Source organism: Erithacus rubecula (assembly GCF_903797595.1).
Source record: "Erithacus rubecula genome assembly, chromosome: 13".
Classification (NCBI taxonomy): Eukaryota; Metazoa; Chordata; class Aves; order Passeriformes; family Muscicapidae; genus Erithacus; species Erithacus rubecula.
Genome location: NC_136665.1, coordinates 11,537,564 through 11,558,512, shown reverse-complemented (window position 1 = coordinate 11,558,512; position 20,949 = coordinate 11,537,564). Strand labels below are relative to the sequence as shown.

Below are 20,949 nucleotides of genomic sequence, written 5' to 3'. Positions count from 1 at the left end.
AAAACAGTGGCTTTCTGGCTAGAGGTTATGCTTACTAGCTGCACAACTCTGCTCTGTGTCCCACAGAGCCCCACTGGCAACCAGCAGGGCAAAACTAACCAGTGCTTCAACTCAAAGTCCAGCACATGACACCACTCCAGCAACATGGATCTTGTTACAAGCTCATTGATCTGTATTTGAAACTATCCCAAATGTTTCACTGAAAGCATTTTACCTATTGGAGCACCTCTACTGGAAATAGATTGGAAAATCAACTAGTTCTTCATTCCAGCAGATCATAATCAGATCTCGCTGCAGTCCAGGCTCTAAAATACAGCCACTCTTCTTTCAGTCACCAATATCCCCCTGGAAGCCACTTTGTTAAGAGCTAGTCCTTAAGAGTGATCCAGGTAAGAAGCTACTGTCTGGTCCTCATGACTCTGTGAGAACAGAGAAAACAAACCAAAACAGTAGAACAACATATTCTGCAGGCTGGATCTAATCACCCTGCACAATGGATAAACACAATATAATGCTCTTTGTTGTTCTTTGCTACAGACCCATTAGCAAATGAACTTGTATTTATTGCTAGGTGAGCAAACATACATTAGTAATAAGCATGACTGTGTACCTATCAGTATAGAAGCATTTGCACCCTACGTGAAAATAGAGAGGGGAAAAAAAAAACCAGCAGCGTCTTTTCATTGCATTTCCAAGTTGTTTCTCAAGCACAGGCATCACTGTCTTTTTTATGCTTGCCTTTCAGTTAAGCCCATCACAACCTCTCTGGGAGGACAGGAAGGAGGAGGATAACCTACATTTAAATCTGATGGTTTCATGACAGGCTACACTACGGAGCTCTTTATGGATTTACTGAACCATTCTGCTTCCTGTGCTCACTGCTAGTGTATCACACAGCTGTTGCAGACAGATTGCACTAAAAGTGTGTAGCCTTTAATTAATTCTGAATGCAATTGCCAAGGTTTAAAGATTCTTTTAAATATTCCATTTTTCTGATGAATTCCTGTTAAATAGGAAAATGCTCCAGACAATACTCTGAACATTGCCTCTAACTCACCATAAAATATTATTATCCAAATAATACTGCTGAGTTTCATTTATTTAATCTGGATCACAACAGAAGGGCTGAAGGATTAGTCAATTCTGCCACAGAATATTTATATCACAGCCATGTAACAACAACCAGTAACATTAAAGCAATGACACTATTGTGTTACTTAAAATTCGAACTAAGACTTTGTTTTCTCTAGCACTATTTTTACCTTTCTGACCTTACATATCCCTCTGAGAAATTTTACTTATTTATTAAAGAAACAAACCCAGAACTCATTTGGGCACATTTTAACAGCATATCAACACATAGAGATTATTCCAATCCTCACAGATTATTTCCCTAATACCACATTCTATCCTCCAAACATAGAGAGGTCAGCTACTGTTCCAACTTCTAGACTAAAAATCTAGGCTAGATTTCATATTCACCACCAAACCTAGCAGAATCAGCCTTGGAAAAAAATGAGGTCTCTGAAATGTGCACCTGCAATTTCCACCGTATCATTTGCAGAGCCAACCCGCAGTGTGAGCACTAAAAGATTTAAAAATTAAAAGCCCCATTCTTCCAGCTGCATGACGACCCTTGTGCTCCAGCACATTCAAATGGCCCAGCAGCAGGAAGACGACCACTGCTATGTTTTCTGCACAAAAGCCCTGAATTATAGTCTCCTTCTAAGCTTCATATGCTCAACAGAGACTTGCTGTTTTCTGCTGTGAAAGATGGCATTCCCATTAAATAAATAAATCTTTTTTTGAGTCTTATTTGTTGCTGCCAGGCCAGTTCCCTGCTCTGTTGTTTAAGAAGACTTGCAGCAAGCAGCTTCAGCTGAGATGAACACAAACCTCTGTTTTCCAAGTAAAATTGACCCCAAGGAGAATTCCAAGTCCAAGCAATCTTGCAGTCAGAGCAGGACTGGGACAGAAAAGAAAGCTCTGTTATACTAGATGTGAATAACACCAAAGCTGAGTTCAAAATAACTTATAAAAAAACCCCAAACCTTAAAGATAATATCAAATATAAAACGGCAAGGTGGCAGAAATTCTGTACTACAAAATTAAGAGCATTCTTAGATAAATACTTGGGAAAATTATGTTTTCTAAACCCTTTATAGTTATTGCTGAACATTACAAGGTACTTTTCTGGATGGGGAGTTGAAGTTATACTAAAAGAATGTTCACAAAATATTGTCAACTATGTGATACTTCAGTAATACTTATGCATTGCTCTTTGGAAAAACTTCAGAAAGTCCTTCTATATCTCTGGGGCTACCTAAATGTTAATTTCAGCCATGCTGGAATTAAATGATGGTAGTAGACAGGTATTTCCTCTAAACAGCTCTAGCACAACCAAACTTTACCCTTGCACTGATGAAAATATGTTATAAACACTGAGCTTCCACTTCAACTGGTAAATGAAGTGTTAATGATTAATACAATGTTAAATAGTGAACTTTTCACAAACCAAGACCTACTACACAAACATTTACAAAGAATATAAAGTAACCACCATATGCTTACTGTTGAAGAAGCTTTCTTCCTATATATATACTCTATGATTGCAAATCAAGGGTTGACTTTTCCACTTTACCATCCTCCCAAACACTAACTCAATGTGAACTCAAGACCATGCCACATGTGCATTTTAAAAAGGAGAAATCAAGCCAGCTATTAGTTTCACAGCATCTTAACACAACCACATGATAAGGTTATGCCAGTGTTACACATTTGAAGATTAAAGTCCTTTAGGATCTGCTCCAACTTTCTGTGTAATCAAACCACAGAACACCACTAAACATCCCTTCTAGCCCACGAGCTCCTGACTAAAGTCTCCTAGTGATACAGGATTTTTTCTAAGGGCTCCTAAGTTACAGAAACTACCACCTCAACCCAGCAAGATGATGCCTGAGGGCTCTTTACCCCAAGGAAAATGCCTTGCCATATTGTCTAACTTTGTCACAAAATCTTCCAAGTCAAAGAAGCTTCTAGTCACTTTTTGCATTAACAGTTTGAAAACTAATCCTCCTTCTTAATCCTCCTTGGGCAAGAAGATAAAGACAGCTATTCTAACTCTGACAGAGGTCCACCTACACCGAAACCCTAGCTGCAGCAGCAGACAATAATAGATGCCTAAGAAGTAGATGAAGCATAATGCAATCCTTCCCTTACACATCCTGCCAGCTTTGAGCTTTCCCAAATCACAGATTGCAGCCACATATAATCCTTTGGATGGATACATTAAGTGGTCTGAGCTTTGTTAGTCAGAAATACTTAATTTTTCTACTAGCTCTCAGAGTCAATCCCAATTTGTCAACATTCTACTTTTTTAGCTACCTGACCTGGACAAGTGCTCCCTTTTGACAGGACCTGATGCAGACAGGCCATTCCTTTGGTTAGCTCTGCACTCAGAGCACGTTATTTTCCCCAGTCTGAAGCCACCAGGTCTCTATTTACCCACACAAGAACCCCTTCATTCTTCTAGCTGCCACATCATGTTACATTTGCATGTGAACAAATACCATCAGTGACTTAAATATTCTTTCAATTAGGGAAAAAAAAAACTAGTTAGGAGAAAAATATCCCATTCTCTTAGAATATATCCAAAGAGCCTAGACAGGTTTACAGCTGTAATAAAACACTGCTAGGAAAGCAGGGCTCAGTGAAGTCAGCCATCCAATTGGCTCTGCTGAGCAAATTCTCTGTTTCTATGATAATATACATAAATTTAAGATCATCACTCCACATAAAACACAAAGAGTTGCTTGCCTAAGTTCAAGAAGCCAATTGTTGCCCAAAACATAAATTAATATGTGGAGCAGAGAGAAACCCCTGCAGCACCCAGGAAATTCCAAGAGCAGATTTTCCATTTCTGTTTAACTGAGATGCAAGACAATTTTTCATCTGGTTAATATTAACTAAACTGATTTTAAAAGAACTGTCAGCTAAGACTCCTGAAAAAAAAGTTAAGCTATTGTGGAATTAAATTCACAGTCCCTATCATGATTTAATAAGTATTTAAAAGACAGGTGTTCCCCTGTCAGATGTGGGTTATCAGTGAGATCTACCAAGAACTTATTCTGCAATCTGCACTGTTCAGTACATTCACATAAGATCTGAGAAGAGGAATATGTCTAAAAGTGTCAAACCTGATTATTAAAAAAATTAGTAATCACAAATTCAGAGAAGACTGTAAAAAGAGAACTCACGCACTTTAAGCAACTACACAATATCTTAGAATATCAATAAATACCACAACTAACAAAAATATTCTAAGTACATATAACATATTCTAAGTACATATAACACAACAGGATCAAAACTAGCTGTTAGCACTCAGAAAAGCTTTGAAAACTTCATAGGTCAGTTCAGTATCATTGAGTATCAGACAAAAAGGCAAATACAGCCTTTGGAGTAATTAGGAAAGAAAACACGTATCCCCACTATGCTGTTGAATGCTGAAGGCAGCTCTGATTCCCACATCTGAAAAAGGAGACAATAACAAAAGGGACAACAAAGATGACCAAAAGCAGGGAGCAGCTTCCATATAAGGAGAGATCAAGCAGAGCAGGACTTTGGATAGACAAAGAAACAACCAGGGGCGAAGATATGGAAAAGTCAAGAGGTCTAAAACATGACAGTGTCAAGATGAACAGCATGGAGTTATAGATGGAGTTGCATGGTTATACTACCATATTTTACAATGCAGAAACAAGAGAGCACTCAAAGTTACAGACAACTTTCCTAAGTCAGCTCAGGGACATTGTCACTGGATGTAGAATATTTCAAATAACATCCAATATGCATAATTAAGTTGTAGAGCTCATTGCTGTAGGATGTCATGGAGACCAGAAACATAAACAAGCGAGAAGAGGGATTATATAAATTAATGGAGAATAGATATAGTCAAGATCAGATGATAAGATACAACTCCTTACCAAGCAGGGGTCTAAACTGATGATGGTCACAAGCTGGGAGGCAAATGGATGGGGGGAGAATGAAAAAGAAACCCAAAACAAACCCACCACATTATACATGCCCTGTTTCTTACAATGCTTATTAAGCATCTGCTTCTGGATCTTGTCAAAGGCAGGACACTGAGCTACACAGAGCTTTGCAGTTTGCCCCAGGATGATATTCTATTTAAACTTATACTTTATGGTACATTTATAGACTTTATTTATTTTTAAATATTAAGAATGTACTCCAGCCCTGCCTAATCACATATTTAGAAGGCTCTGTTTCTAAAGGCAGTATCTCTCATGTCAACATTTAGATACCATCTAACTGAATCCTGACAGCACAACACAAGTTAATGCACACCATGGGAAAGTGAACCCAGAGTCGGAGCCACAGAGCACAAAAGTGGCAGATCCAAGTTAAGTGTACCCACAGTCCCTCTTCCAGGAACAGCTCTTCCCTGTCTGCCAAGCATTTGATGGAAACTCCTCTCTCAGAGTGAACACAGCAGATCCATGTGTGGAACAGCCAAGCCCTGGGCAGAGCTCGGCAGAACCACGATTGCTAAAAGTAGGTCAGGACCATCCGTTCTACCCAGGGAGAAAAGCTGGAGCACACCAGACTGTTTGGCCAGGTATTACAGAAAACCTTCATCTAGGATTTCATCACTACTTCAAACAGATGTGATTCATATTTTACTGGCCTCCACCTCAAACAAGGCACACCTTCCCAACCACATTGCCCTCCCTGTCATTAGGGGCACCTTTCCCAGCCTCAGCCAGGATCCTCCTATTCTCAGCTTTGGCTCCACTGGCTACAAAAGCCAGAATCCTGCTCTGCCACAGCTGATTTGTGATTTACAGAAATCTGTGCCGATTTCTGTAAAGCAGAATTGCCCAGCTGCTGCATCCAGAAACAGCCAGGAGAGCACACGATCTCAGTGTAATCACTTCTGCCTTAGAGTCTATTTTCCTTGGCAGGATGCCCTGCAGAAGGGAGAGAGAAGATCTCTGCAACCAGCACATGCTTCCCAGAGGACAGGACCATGACCCCTAACCAAGCTCTCACAGAGGCAAAGGCCACACCCCCAAGGCATCTCTAGCATCCAGCCTGGCCTTGGAGTAACCCAGCATAGGAAACTCCTGTGAAAAAGCACCAGTGCTACACTTGCACTCCAAGAGGAAATCCCATAGTCTCCCTGCCAGCTTCAGCCCTGCAGGTTTGCACAGGACAAGGGAGAACAGAGGCCGACCACAGAAGGAGTTCATGCCAGAAGTGGTACAGACCACAGGCAGACACACAAGGACCACATCCCGAGCTCCACCATCCAGTTGTCAAGATGCAAATGAGAAATGTTAAACACTGAAGCCTGCTTTGAATAAATCCTTCTGCTCTGCTGACTTTGAGCAGCACAGGGTGCTCTGTTCTGTTAAAGAAACTTACTTGACACACCTTAAGTCTCTATAAAGAACTAACATGCCCTGGGTGGACAGGAAGAATTCGTCTTGGTGTTTTCCTTCATTTTAAATAAAATTCACTCTCTAATCTTCTGGAGAACCATACATCCTGACAGCAATTTCACAGTCTTCCCTTCTCACTCCAGGAGTGTCAGCAGTTCTGGCTACAGCCATGAATACAGGCAGTAACATGCAAATACATTTAATGCAATGCAGCCACATGAGTAGTACCTATCCCCTCCCACCCAGAAGAGACAGCAGAATAAACAGAACTCCACATCACTACCACAATCTGCTTGTGGTTTGCCTTTAAACCAAGATGAGGTGTATTCTACCTTGTATTACTCAAGTTATGTTAAAGCATTATCAGAAATTATGCTTTGATCAATTATCTTTCATGAATTAGTGCCTCAGCCTGGAAGGTTCTCAGTCATCAGCTATGAACTACTATGCTCAATAATCTGGCAATTAGGTTACACAGGTCTGTTAGATAATGATTCAAATTGAGGTGACCAGACATTTTCTTCCACCTAAGGAACCCAATGTCAAGGCTTTCATAAAGCCAGTAACAGATAACAACACAGCACGTTGTTCAAAAAGCCTGGGGACCTTCCCAAGCTTGGGAAGCTTCACACCTACATAACACATCTAACAAACAACAGCTCCAACCACACCACTACAGAAGCCTGAACAGGTTTGGCACAGACCTGAGAACCAGGATCCACTTCAACAGCTCTGAACAAAGGCTGTCCCATGCAGGCTGGATATTCAGTGCTTTCAAACAGAGACCAACATGCAATGGTGGCCCAGGAACCACCCATGAAGGGTATTCAAGGTGCACATGGTTGAGGAGTCAGGCTAGCAGCAGCCATGCAGCCTTATTCTTGCACTGTACAATCACAGCCCTCCATGCCAGACACTGTCCACACCTGGAAGTTCTTGGTTTAAGTATAAAATTCAGAGCACCAGATTGCAGATAGATCAGGATGAGAGACATATTGCTGGGCACAGGCAATGCTCTCCCTTCATAACACAGAGGTTCTACAGCCTGGAGGAGTGAAAATAAGCAACAGGAAACTTAAGCAGCAAATGAAGCAGAAGCTGGGACCCTGCAAGATTTGGTACTCAGAGAAATAAACCATGCAGAGCAAGAGTTCTCCAGCTACTTTGTTAACATGCAGACATCTAGTCATACCTTATCCAGAACACGGAACCTTATAACAAGAAAATATTCCCAATAAAAATTTTTTATACCTTCAAGTGCTTTACAAACACAAGTTTTTGTTAATTCAAATTGAGGAGATCCTAACTTTTTCTGGCAAAATACTGAGCTGGTTCAGGGCTGAGAATACTTTCGTGCTATCCTAGAGGCACAAAGGTTCAGAACCAGCTACCTGCTCATGAGAGCCATGAATTTTAAAGACTTTTTGGTTGAGACTGTTCTTCATCTGGTTTGCTACCCTCCCACCTGCACAGTCTCACAGCCACTGGCTGAGCAGGACTGACTGGCTCATTCTTTCCCCTTTCAGAGAAGCCCAGACCTTCACCCTAGGGCTGCAGAGATGCACTAAACAGGTCTGCAGTCCCAATCTGAAATGCAAACTGCTATAAGCAAGAATTTCAGCCAGTATAACTGGCTGTCTGTTGGCATTTCAAGACCATGCTGCCTTTCCAGGGTCACCCCTGGGCAAAGAAGTGCCCAGGAGACAGGAAAACCAGATTTACAGTTGTTTGTTAGGAACAGCACTGAGTTCTACAGCTGAGTGGCTGCTCCCTCTGCTTGAAGGAACAGCTAGACAGAACAGAGAGACTGGTAAGAAAACAAGGGAGAAGTATGCACATCTGTGCTAGAAGGATAAACCATAGCCTGTGGTCAGCACAGTTCTGTCTGCAGAATGTCCCCTCCTCTGTCATTTTAAGCTGTGTACTCCATGCACAGCAGGGACTGTGCCTTCCTCTGGGAAAGGAAACAGTTTACTCTGCCACACATAGATAACTAATTAAAATCCCACAAAAGCATGGCTCAGACAGCACTTCTCAGACTTATACATGGACCAAACTGAGCAATCAGCCACCCAATGTCAATCCAGGAGTCCATGGTGAGGTTGACACAAATTTAGCCTCATAAAAAAGTTTTAGCTTAAATCTTCTCAGGGCTTAGTGGGAAATACACTAGTTAGAATCATGGATCAGCTAGGAATAGAAAAGATCATACTGGCTAAAGATGGGTTCAAACTAAATCTAATCTGGACAGACTATCTGGAGAAAGGCAGACAGGTCCAGCACACACAGGAACAAGCTGGGAGAGAAATCACTGTTTGAGCAGTGATGAAAAGAGTATAGATGAAAACAGTTACTGATGAAAACAGTAACTGAGAAACTGAGAACAAATCAGGAAAGATACTCTGTAAATGGGTAACAACTGAGCCCATTGCTACTCTGCAATGATGAAACTTAGGGTTTGGGATAGAAATTTCTTCCAGTACCAGAGTGGACAAAATTAAGGTAATGGGAGAGCAATGAACAGGAAAGGAACTTCAGTCCTCTCCACCTGGTGCCTGTCTTCCCCAAGGTGACCCTTGTCCTAGTCCTGTACATTCCACCTGGATTCTCCCTCAGCCCCAGGTCTGTCTGTATTCCCCACAGCTGTAATCTGAGCATGCAATTCCTCAGCCACTCCATGGAGTAATGTTCACCACAGAACAGGATACACACACAAGACTGTTTCTGTATCCTTGGTGAGGGGCTATAGCTTCCCAAAATACACCAACTCAGTTTTCAGTCATAAGAGTCTGCCTCCAGGAATACACAGCTCCACAGTTCTGCTACTGGTCAGCTTTGCATAGCTGTTCCCCAGGGATCACAGCAGCAACGTCAGTCAACAAAAACTTTTAAACACCCCCTTCCCAAAACTCAAAAGGATACTGCCTAAAAGGAGAGGCCATGTCTCTAGAGACAAAACAACAGATATCCTGACACTGTTCTCTTCTTTCTGAAATTAAAATTCAAAGAAACAACTAGGGCTGGTCCATACTGTGGCCTCTGCACATTTGGGTAAGCATCTAAAACCAAGTGGAAGAGCTGACTTTCAAGGGTGAAGCATCATCTAGAAGTGAGCCCTGTTTTTGAGTTATTTTTAAATGTTTAGACAGGACCTAAAATAGGACCAATGTTTTGAGTACTTCTGAAGAGTATGAACCTCACGTAGGCCATGACATTTTTAGTTTGAAAAAGCTTTGGAACAGAGGTTTTACTGTTCATGCACCAGCTTATCACCCATTTTAGCTCAAATTAAATAAGAGTCCATTACGAAGCAAGAAACACCCTTTCAAAGGAGTGAAATTAACACAAATAAGATGTAGGCTATCAGCAGTAAGGCAGTCTCTGTATCTCAATAAAACCCACCATCCCATAATAGCAGGAACAGCATTTGCCACAGAGAAAAGGGGAAAGTAAGCTTCTCTGCTTACAACATTCATCTTCCCACTGCTTCTCCTACCTGTGTAGTTTCTAGATATACACCCTGCACCTCTCTCCACATTCAAGTCAACAGCCTGCAGACTCCAGCAGCCCAAGGCAGTGCCTTCAGCAAGCAAGAGATGCATGCTGCACATCACAGGCAGCACAGAACCAACCTAGAACACAAGCTGTGCCAGCCTCTTCTTTTACCAGTCTTATTAGCATCCCCCCTCCCACCCCACACTGACAAACCAGGCTGCCCTTATCTGTCTGTGGCCTGAAACATCAGACTGAAGCAAACACATAGTAGAACTTGACCTCCTTGAATACTCTCCCAGGCTTCAATAATGAGCAGCTCAGGGACTTGTTGAGATAAAGGTGATTTTTATGCATTTAGTAATCTTCAATAGCTCCTTCTTCTACAGACCTGCCTCATGTCCTCACATACACACAGATATTTGGCATTCACAACATCCTGTGGCAAGAAGCTTCCCAGGTTAACTGCACACATCAAGGACTAAATTGTTCCTTGGTTTTAAGCCTACTGCAGGCTGTCTCCATGCAATCCGTACTTTTAATGGAAAAGGGAAAAAAGACTGCTCCCCCTCTAAACTTTCCAGGTAATTAAGGAACTCAAGACAACTGTAATTTATTTATTATGATAAGCGTCATTTATTGTTTTTCAGGTGAAAAATCCCAATTTATTATGTTGTGCTTTGTACAGAAGTTAAAATACACCTCTGTTCACTGTTGCTGTTCCATTTCTAAAAACTGAAGATACATCTATTAAGATGGCAATGGTTTTCCTAAAGCTGTAGAAAACTTGACTTCCCTAAGAGCTGGAGGAACCAGTGTGATGGTTATCAAAAACAGCAGGGATTCCCCACTTCTATAGTGAATTGCCTGTCTGGTAGTTCTCTGTTAAAATATTCAGTCTAACTCCTTAAACTGAGTTTGTTCAAAAGCAAGCTTACTTTCAAGCCACAGCATTCAGTTGCACCCTTCTTCCACCAGAACAGGGTGTATTTTAAAAAACTTTCTATCCCTATTAGTTCTTTGAAAATACAAATAATCTTATGTTTGGAATAGCCTGCCCTAATGTAGGGTAGATCCCTCACAAGATTGTGTTCCAGAGCTTTGTTCTGTCATACGTTCTTCATGAACATTTTAATCCAGCAGTTTTTTCCTCAAGTATGGGCTCTGCATTTATAGATTTCCTGATGCTACACAGAACAATATTGTTAACAGACCTTGTTCTCCTGCAGAGTCATACAAGAATATTTGGGTTTGGAGACTGTTTATATCATGACTCCCCAAAATCCTGAGTGATTTCTTCCACAAATGCAGTAATCCTAATTGCTTCCCACATTCTTTATGAGATATAGAACTTTGTTAATAATACATGCTTAGCTGACTAAGCAACCCAAACCTTCCTGTCAGGCTGAAATAACTTTCCTGGCTTTACTCTGTCCTTTGCCAGTTTTTCTATTAAGAGTCAAATAAGCGTTTTTTAAAGATGCAGACATGTAGAAGGGTAACTGGAATTAAAAAAGAGAAGGAAGGCCATTAAAACCCAACAGAACAATATATAACCTCGAGTTACAATACGCAGTGCTAACAACTCCTTAAAAATATAACCTACCCCATGATTTAGGGTTTTGAACCACACCCCACAAATGGCCCATAACTGGTCCTGATAAAAAGAAAAAAACTCTCCTCCCAAGGTTCTGTGAGCACCTGAGGTGTTTTCAGAGGCAAAGGTGACAAGAATTCTTCCCTTGTACATAGCACTGCAGTTGTGTGTTTATCTTTACTCTTAAAAACTGGTGATGCACAGAAAATAGGGCAGAAAAGGAGTCTCTGAACTGCTTAAAGGGGAGGGAAGAGGAGGGAACAAGTAACACTCTCCTAGGTAACACCAAGTTGCTGCTCTGGCTGCACAGGAATGAAGTCGAGCGCGACTCAGATAATAACCGTAACTCACATTTCAGAAGTCAGTTTGTTCAGACATGATCTTTCACACTGAAAGGTACTAAAAAGCATGTCCTCTAGTGCACTTCTGCTGGAGCACTTTTTCAATAGGATCTGGACAGAATCACCTCAGTATCTAAAATAATACAACATACAGTTCTCTGGCCTCCTTACGATCTTGTATTTTTTAATGTACCCTGAAAGCATGGATCCAGAAGAGACTGGCCTGAATTCAAGTCATCTCAAGTACTTACACATTCCCTATTTCAAACAGCTTTGATTTAGATATTTTACTGGCACCATCCTGAGCAATGCAAAGCTGAGGCAACCAGCTCTCCAATTTTTGTACATTTATTGTACGTATTCAGAATTTATTCTTGGATGCTTCAGATTGAAAGAGATTTTCTGAAAACTTGCTCTTTATTATCTAAGAGTTCCCTCCAGGTCTACCACCAAGCTGAAATACACAGGCTGCACCCCAGAGAGGTCTGGGCTGGGGGTTCCTGTCTCATTTTGTTCATTATTTTTATTTCTGCTGGTTTTATTTCTCCTGATGTTAGAGTTGCAAGTCCAACTAGCAGACATCCTTCTGATGAGGGGCTCCAGTACTCCCAGTGCTCTAAGGTGACACTCATCTCTCCAGTGCAAAAGTCAGTGACTCATCTACATCAGCTCCTAGTATCCAGGTGTCAGGATTTCACTCCTCAGCCAGAAGTTCATGCAGATTTGCAGATCTCCAGCAACTCATTCAGTCTGGGATCTCTGATGTACCACCCTACATTTGATATTCAAATTGCCATATTCAAATTCCATGTATTCACCTACAGAGTGCTTTGCCAGAGAAACTGACAGCAGAGTTGTAACTATCCTGTTTAATAGGAAGAGCCTGGAAGAATTCAGTTTCAGGGAGACATTTCTTTAAGGGTCTATAGCTGTCAACACCACAAAGCTCAGCCAGCACAAAGCAGCTCATCACACTCCATGGTGACTGACAGAGATGAATGTCACTCCTGTTCCAGGAGTCTGTCTTCAGATTTGGCAACACTCACTCCCCCATTTCTACTCATAGATCACCATCAGAAACTCACCGTTTTGTTTTGGATTTTTTTTTTTGTTGTTTGTTTCTGTCTGTAGCTTAAATTAATTTTCTTCTACAGAAAATTCTAAGTTTAAAAGCTGTTTTCTATATTTCAAGTGCAGCACCAGAGGTGTCAAGAGGACTTGCAAAGGGTGTACGGTGGCCTGACTTTGGTAGCATTGCAACCCACAATTCCCAATCATTCTCTTAAGAAAGTTGGGGTGACAAAGAAAAAAATGACAAATAGGCAACCTCTGGAGTAAATACATCTGCTTACAGTAGAACTCTACAGGACAGAGCTTCCATTGAAGAGATATCCTTCATCCTTCACAGGATTTCCTTGCATAAAAAGAATGTTCCCTTTGCAAAGGGAACAAGTGAACGCTCCCACATACAGCCACTCACTCTTTCCAGTAGCCCACGTGCCTGGAGAACTGGTCCAGCTAATCACAGGTGGTACAGTTGGTCAGGTGGGTTCGTCACGCAGCAGCATCCAGAGGCTGCCCAGCATGACAGTGGCCACACACACGGAGACGATCAGGAACAAGGAGGAGCCCAGCGGGCTGCAGCAGTCCATGGGCATCCCAGTGCTGACTCCTGGCACATTTTGCTTACCATCTGGACTCTTGGGAACGTTGAGATACCTTCATTTCTCTTACTGAAGAGTGTGCCTCTAGCTGGAAAAAACAACAGAGCATGAAATGCAAAGACTACTTTTCCAATAAATTAAATCTGTTGCACTTGACTCCCGCTGTGGTTCCCTTCCCCCGAGAAGGCATGGTCTGGCCAGCTGCACAAAGTCCAGGCAGCCCTGGGAAAACAATGGGATCTTTTTCTTGCCAGAACCAGCCTTCCTGTTCACCCTTCTAACCATGGCATGGAGGACACCCCCAGTGTGTCTGCGGAGGAGAGGAGTCTGTTGGCATAGCAACTGCACACGCTAACTCTCTGCTAATGAACAGGGATAAAATGTTTTGTTCTCATTAGGAAAAATACAGACACATTCCTGATTGGTGAGTAATGTCTCTGCCTCTGGGAGATTAGCTCAGAGCTGTGCAGCCTGAAACAGCCTCAATTCTGCCCACTGCAGTGCTTCCCTTGAACAGCCACTCTCCAAGGACCCCACATCTCTCAAGGGAAAGCCCACAGAGCTTTCTGCAGCACTTTGCCTTTAGGCTGAGACAGCTCAAGGCGAGAATAATGAGAAGAGGCTAGACAGGAGCAAACCAGAGCAGGCACAATAAGAACACACCCCCTGTCCCTGCAGGGGAGCCAGCTCTCGCTGGTGTCTTCGCTGCACCTGGGTCCCAAGCTGCCTCACAGGCAGTGAAAGATTCTCTTTGTGCATCCACTGCAGGTCTGCATTGCACAGGGCTCAGATCAGCCTGGGACCCCAGCTCCCACTCCAGCCACATTTCCCACTGCTGAGTGAATAAATGGACAGAGCAAAGAGCTGCAGAACACTCGACAGCAGAGCTCAGTGACCAGGCACAGGGTGCAGAAAAGACATAACAAGGACTTCTGCCTATCAGCCAGTGTTTATTAGAATTTTGGCATTAACCATCAACAAGATTCACCTCAAGTCTGGTATTTGGAGAATATTTGCACCCTGTTTCATCACTAAGGTCTGTATCTGGGTGCTACCCTAAGCTAAACAAAGCCTCTGCCCACACAGGCAATACTGCTTCCCAAACCCTCTCCCCTTCACATCCTACTGCCACAGGAACCAGCACAGCAAGTGGGAGGATCACAGTACTTCACTCTTTGCAAAGATGATCTGGGGCAGGTGCAAGACCAGACACCCAATGCACAAGCAAAAATCCAGTCTCTAACCACACCTTTGCCAGCCCTTTGGCATAACCTGGTCTATACAGCACAAATACAACCCAGCAGAATCAAACTGTGCAACTGCACTCCAAGCCCACAGTTCATTCCTCCTTTATGGCACTGCTAGGTCCCATTTGCTCACATCAGTTCACCTCGCCTTGAATTCAAAACCTGTTGAGAATAGGGACTGCACACCTTAGATGCCAGAGTGGACTTCAAAGTCTCTCTAGGGGCTGAACAAGTATGCAAAATCCCTTCTCCCTCTGGTGGGGGATAGGTGGTGGCTGGGATTAGTACCTCACACAGATACACTCAGCTCCACACAGCAAACTGGGATGTGGCAGAGCTCTCTTGCTGTCCCACACCCCTGCACAGCTGGTGGAGAAAGATGGGATTTTGGCTCACAGGCAGCTGCAGGCTGTGCTGGGAGCACCTGCAAACTCCCTAACTCAGCCTCTCAGGCTTTCACCTGCCCTTTTCCTGCTCCTCAGGGCTTCTAACACCTCTCAACTCAGCAGCTCAAAGTGACACAGCAGGAGAAGGCAGAGTCAGCATCGGGAAGGAAGGACTCTGCTGCCTTATGCCTTTGAGAAACGTGCATGTGTTTCAGGGAACCCAGTGTTGCTGCTGTCCTTCAGTCACAAAACCTTTGTGTTAACCTGTGCTCTGATCTGCCCATAGGACTGCTCGGGCTTCATTTCTACTTCATGTCCTTCCAGCTGAGAATTGTTATTTCGTTCCCTAGGCAGGCACTCTACTGCCTGCAAAGCCATCTCTCTTTGCCCGAAGGAGAGAAATAACGCAGGCTGTGGCCCAGCAGGGACAGACCCCGGCCTTGGCTGGCCGCCCCTGCCCAGCCTGCCGTGAAGCGCAGATCCCTCCCAGACCAACACAAGGCCGGAGGGGCCGGGTGCTGTTTTCCAGCCTCCAGGCATTTTACTTGTTCCAGGCGATCCCTCCCCCAGCCCTCAGAAAGGAAAAGCCGTGGGAATGGAGCTCAACACCCCCAAGCAGGCTCGCCCCCGGGCGATGAGGAGCTTAACTCCCTGCGCGCCGGCGGCAGGGCCTCGGCACACGGGGACATCCCGGGACACGGCCCCGTCCTGCTCCCACTGGCACAGCCCCGCTGGGCCAGTGAAGGGACAGACCTGCCCCTCGTCCAACACAGTCCCTCTCGCTTTCCCAGGGCGCTCGCCATTCCTGCAGCTCTGCTTCCCAGCGTTTCCATCCTCCACCGGCACACAGACAGCAAGCCACAAGAGGAAAGCCCTCTTTTCATCTTTCCGCTCTCCCAGCAGTTTCCAGAGGCTGCCCACTTAACAAAAAGTTATCTTTCCCATGTCACCAAGGCACTTTTGCTCCCCTGTGCCCCTCACGCTGCGGTACAAAGGCGCCCTGGTGGGCGCGCAGCCCGCGGTCAGCCATCAGCCAGCATGTCAGGAGTTAAGTCCGCATTTCCATTCTCCTGACCTGCACCAACGCTGGCTGAATATCGAGCTATTCTTTGCAGCTTGATAAAGCATGAGAAAGCTAAAGGCCTCACACACTCCTCTTTTCACAGCTTGGCCTGCTGCCCACAAGCTGTCACTCCCTGGCACCCAGGGCAGAGAGAGGGGAGGCCAAGCTGCAGCCAGCTGCAATGAATCACTGCCCGAACCTCCTCCCCAGGGAGCCCGGGTCCCTCCATCCGGCCAGGGGATAATGCCTGCCTGCTCCTGCCACAGAAACCCAGCCTGGCCCGGGGGGCTCCTGCTGCAAAAGCTGCTGCCACAAAAAAGGCAGAGTGAGACTGAGGAACGAGGATTTCTGCTCAGCAGCTGGATGGGAACGCGCGCCTGCAAGTGTTCAGCACAAACACCACTTAAAAATCTGAAGTTGGTCATTTGTCTAAATTGCAGGAAATTCTGGAGGAAGGCTCAGGCACAGAATCTGATTTGATGAGACTCCATCTCTTCATGCCCCACTCATGCAATATTTATTTTGGGGACTGATTTCCATTCAGTCGCTTCCTGGCTGCCCTTTTCCTTTTCATTATATCCAGCTCAATTACCAGGTTTCAGCCAAGCTCTTTCAACCACCACCACCACCATCTCCTCAAGTTTACTTTGATGGGTTTCATCACACAAACTGCTTTCACACATTACAGTTTGTTCTTCATTTTTAACACAAAACAGCAGAGGGAAATGTGCACATCTCAGGGTCGCTGGCATCCAAGACAAAGAATGTAGCCAAGAAGGCTCAAGAGGACCAAGGTCATCACGTGCATTTGTTGCACTATAGACCCACATTTGGAGAGCAGTGCTTTCAAAAGGTAAAGATGTCCAAGCCTTTGCAAGGTCAAGATATCAGCTGTTTGCTTTCTGAAATAGGGGATATTCTTCAGTAAAACCTGCACACTCAACTCCTCTCCATCAGCCAAAGCATGAACAGAACAGTGGCACATGGATCCACATGGCACACGGATACCTCCATCAGCTTGTTTCTGTCTCCTGCAAATAATAATTCTGCTGCTTAGAAGCCAGTCCCTGCTCAACAGCTGCATCTCCCCCAGTACAGAGAAAGGAGCTGCAAACTGCAGTTTTACTGGGAATAGGGTTTAACCCTAAGCCCTGCAAAGGCAAATTCTCATTACCTGAAGGGAAAGATGAGAGGTTGCTTCCCCAGCAGCATGTGCTACCACGTCCAGCACCTCTCTTCTCCCACTAGCACTATCCCAGTGCCTCATATCCCTAACAGCTATCCTCTCTGCCCCTCTTTCCTATCCAAGGCAGCCATTTAGGCTCCAAATTCAGCACACCTGCCTGGTAGTGTGCTTCAAATTCAGCCAGTGTGAGGATAGGATTAAATAAATTCCTCTTATCTCTTCCTACACTTGCAGGGTGATGAGGGAAGGAAGAGCTGCATAGTTCCCACCTGGCAGACAATGTGTATTCAAACAGTGAGAAACTCATCAACTTTGTTTGGATCACAGGGGTGATCCACAAAGGGTTTCTTTTACTATTGTTGTTTGGGCTTTTAGGGTGTTTGTTTTTACAAGATCTGCAACAGTACAAAACAAAATCATGAAAAGAAACCTTTTTTCTTGTTTGTTTTGTTTGAGTTTTTTTTAGAGAAACAGAAGGATCTTCACTATTCCTAAAGCCACCTTCATCACAATCTAAACCAAGTCTTAAAAACAGTCTTTCAGGGGCACAGGCTGTCAAGAATCACATGTAATGACAGTCAATGCCACTTTATCACATTCTCTGCCAGATGACATACTATGTATAGAATTCCCCTTATGACACATTTATAACATTTTGTAAGGTTTCTCCTGCACTCCTCTACATCTACATCAGTAAGTGTCTCATCCACAACACCTGCAGCTACCAAACTAGTACATTGAAAAGGTTATTATACTGAACATCCATAAGTTAGTGAGCTCAGGAACTCAGGTTACCCCTTGTGCAAATGAAATACAAAACACTCCCTACCCATGCTCACACACACGTCTGTGCTGTGGGAATGCCAGCTTGTCCAGCATTGCCCCCTCCCCTGACAGAAGGATCTCTAAATGCAAAGCTTAATAGAAACAGTTAATATCCCGAGCGTGGCCCTGAGCCATCTGAGCTCTATGTGTAATATAATCGGGTTCATAATGCCCAGAATAGCACTCTGGAGTCTTAGCACAGACTGAGACCTCACTGTATTAAGTGTTGTGTGGATAGTTGCAGTGGTGCTGTTTTCTCTTCTGTAAAATTACTGAGTGCCATATACAGGAACCAACCATAACCCATATTTTACAGAAGTTGGGACACAGGAGAGCTATGTATACTTTTCAAATGTCTTTTTTTGGCAGCTAAATCAAGTTCGTATTTTCACAGACACACAGAGGGAGGGAAGGGAGGCAACACTGAGGTTACTCTCTCTCCAGAGCAGACAGGCAAAAGCCTAGTTCAGCTCACTGAGGCTCTTTATGTTCCTGTTCAGGGACAGAGGTCACTTGTCGAAGCCTGAACCAGATCTGGTACAGGGCTGCCTGCTAAGCATGCTGGCAAAAGGATCTGAGCTATACCCTTCTCTGCAGTTGTTTGTGTTTCTTCAGGAACACCAAAGACCTGGAGTTTGTCCCAACACTGCTTGCACTGCCTTTGCTAAAAACATGCCTTTGAGATCCAAAGTAAAATTTATCTTGAATTCTTTGTGCTCTGAAGAAAGCCCATACCCAGGATCCATGAAGAAAGTAATTGCGTGTTTGCCAAAACACTTCCCTTATGCAAATTCTAATTTTCAGCACAGATTCCAGGATACTTTCCTGCCATAAATACAGGCTAGATCCATGTTTGAGCTGATTACCCTCTGATGCTCTTTGGGTTCACATTGCACAGCAAGTGCTACTCATACTACCAAAGCATCCAGAAGCCACAGCTCTTCTATTCATTGATTTTTATGAAGCACCAGGTCATGCTTTCTGGCCCTCAGCTGATCACAGTTCAGGAGCTTTCTGCACATTTCGGGCTTAGGAACTGTTTGTGTTTGAAGTGAATAGACTAGAGGCCTTTTGGCAAAATGCCTGAGGCAAAAGCCTCAAGAGAGAAATCCACCATTTCCCAGGCTGATACAAATGGACAGGCCTCCCCTTGCTTCAGCTTTTATTCCCTACTTGTGAATTGGCTATGAGGAAAGACATTCTCCTCTCACCTAAAAAAAAATAATAATAATTAAAAAAAAAAATCTGTGTTTTTTTAGCACTGTTCTGCCTTTTTTTCTGCTGTGTGTTTTTCCCCAGAGAAGAGGAGCCCCATCAGCCCATGCAGTGTCTGATCAGAGCCCATCCTGCCCTGGCAGAGGGGAGGCAGGGAGACAAACTTCTACAAAGCTGTTTCTTAAACCAGATTTACAGGGATACAGTGAAACAGAGTGGGATCATGGGTGAAGGAAAACTGAACACATTTATAGCTGACCAGCAAGACTGACATGAGAGAATATGACCTCAAACAGATTTTCAAGGAGAAACGCCAAATCCAACCATCACCTGCAGCCCAGCTGGGAGCTGCCACTGCCTCCACTCTTGCTGTACCACTACAATGCAATCACAACCACAGTTTCACCTTTCCCACTAAAGTATCTGTTCCTCTAAGGGGAGGTCATAAAAACTACCTCATAAAAACTATCTTTTGTGTGCCATGAATGATGAGGATCTGCAAGGCTGAGTTTTGGCATCTAAAGTTAACTGCTGTGAAAATGTTACAGGAGATTTTTGGCCAGAACAGGTGAGAAGAGCTTTCCAACTTCTTGAAAAACAATGTGCACAGAGGCAACCCAGTGCAGAACTGCAGGGACAGCCAAAATGGAAGTCCCACTGCTGTGGTGAATATTCCTGAGCCTGTCAGAGGGAAAGAGGAGAAAGTTGGTTGCTGCTTTACCTGTAGTCACTCAGGAGACAAGCCATCAAGATCTACAGAAATTCTGATTATCTTCTGGAATAATAGATGCAGTTTCTGGGAGAAAGATTTTTCATAGGAGTATTTTTGATTATTGGTTGAATAACTTCTTTGTTCCAGACTACAGAAAAAAACCAAAAAACCCCAAAGCAAAAAAAAAACCAAAAACAAAAAAAAAAAAAAAAACAAAAAAAAAAAAAATCCCAACCTTCTTGCTATTGCTTTGCCATTCAAGACATTGTCATTGTCACCTTTCAGATGTGTAAGCATAAGAGACAGCAACAGCTGAGCTGTAGTAATTAGGAGGGAGAGATGTGCAGGCCTTGTCTCACATCTTTCTGTTAAGATGCAGCTTACACTTTGGCAGGTTTTAGAGTCCCCAGTGAAAATAAGCCATCTGCATCTGCTCCAGCACACCATTCTCATTTCTGAACCCTTCAAGCAGTTCTGGAAAAATCAGCATTGCCTCCCTGCTTTTTTCAGCCCTAAATGCAGTCACAAAGCCATTAATTCACTTACAGTAAAGCAGGAACACTGGCTCTAGACCTGTTCACAACACATCTACTTTAAAAAAAAAAAAAAAAAATTAAAAAAAATCCCATTTAATTCAGGCATCTGCTGAGTTCCAAGTTTCACTGTTTTCTGTACTTGCAGCAGGGAAGCCAAGAGGGACACAAGCAGCCTTATTCAATTCTATTCACGAGCACCCTTCCTTGGGAAAGCCAAT

At 43.7% G+C, this 20,949-nt stretch overlaps 1 protein-coding gene across 7 annotated transcripts in view; it reads right to left on the bottom strand.

Annotated features, from left to right (window-relative positions):
* The window catches only part of PLXNB1 (plexin B1), a 77,316-nt gene that overhangs the window by 42,076 nt on the left and 14,291 nt on the right, over nucleotides 1-20,949 (bottom strand). Inside the window, exons 1-2 of one of the 7 annotated variants that reach the window (XM_079317052.1) lie at nucleotides 16,270-16,506; nucleotides 13,378-13,649 (exon numbers count right to left, since the gene is read on the bottom strand). The exons of 1 other annotated variant lie outside the window; for it this stretch is intronic. The gene's annotated coding sequence lies outside the window, so the exon portion shown is untranslated. Of the gene's footprint in view, nucleotides 1-13,367; nucleotides 13,650-15,947; nucleotides 16,245-16,269; nucleotides 16,507-20,949 lie in introns of those variants that run through there. 5 more of the 7 variants (XM_079317053.1, XM_079317051.1, XM_079317049.1 and 2 more) reach the window with 5 other exon arrangements.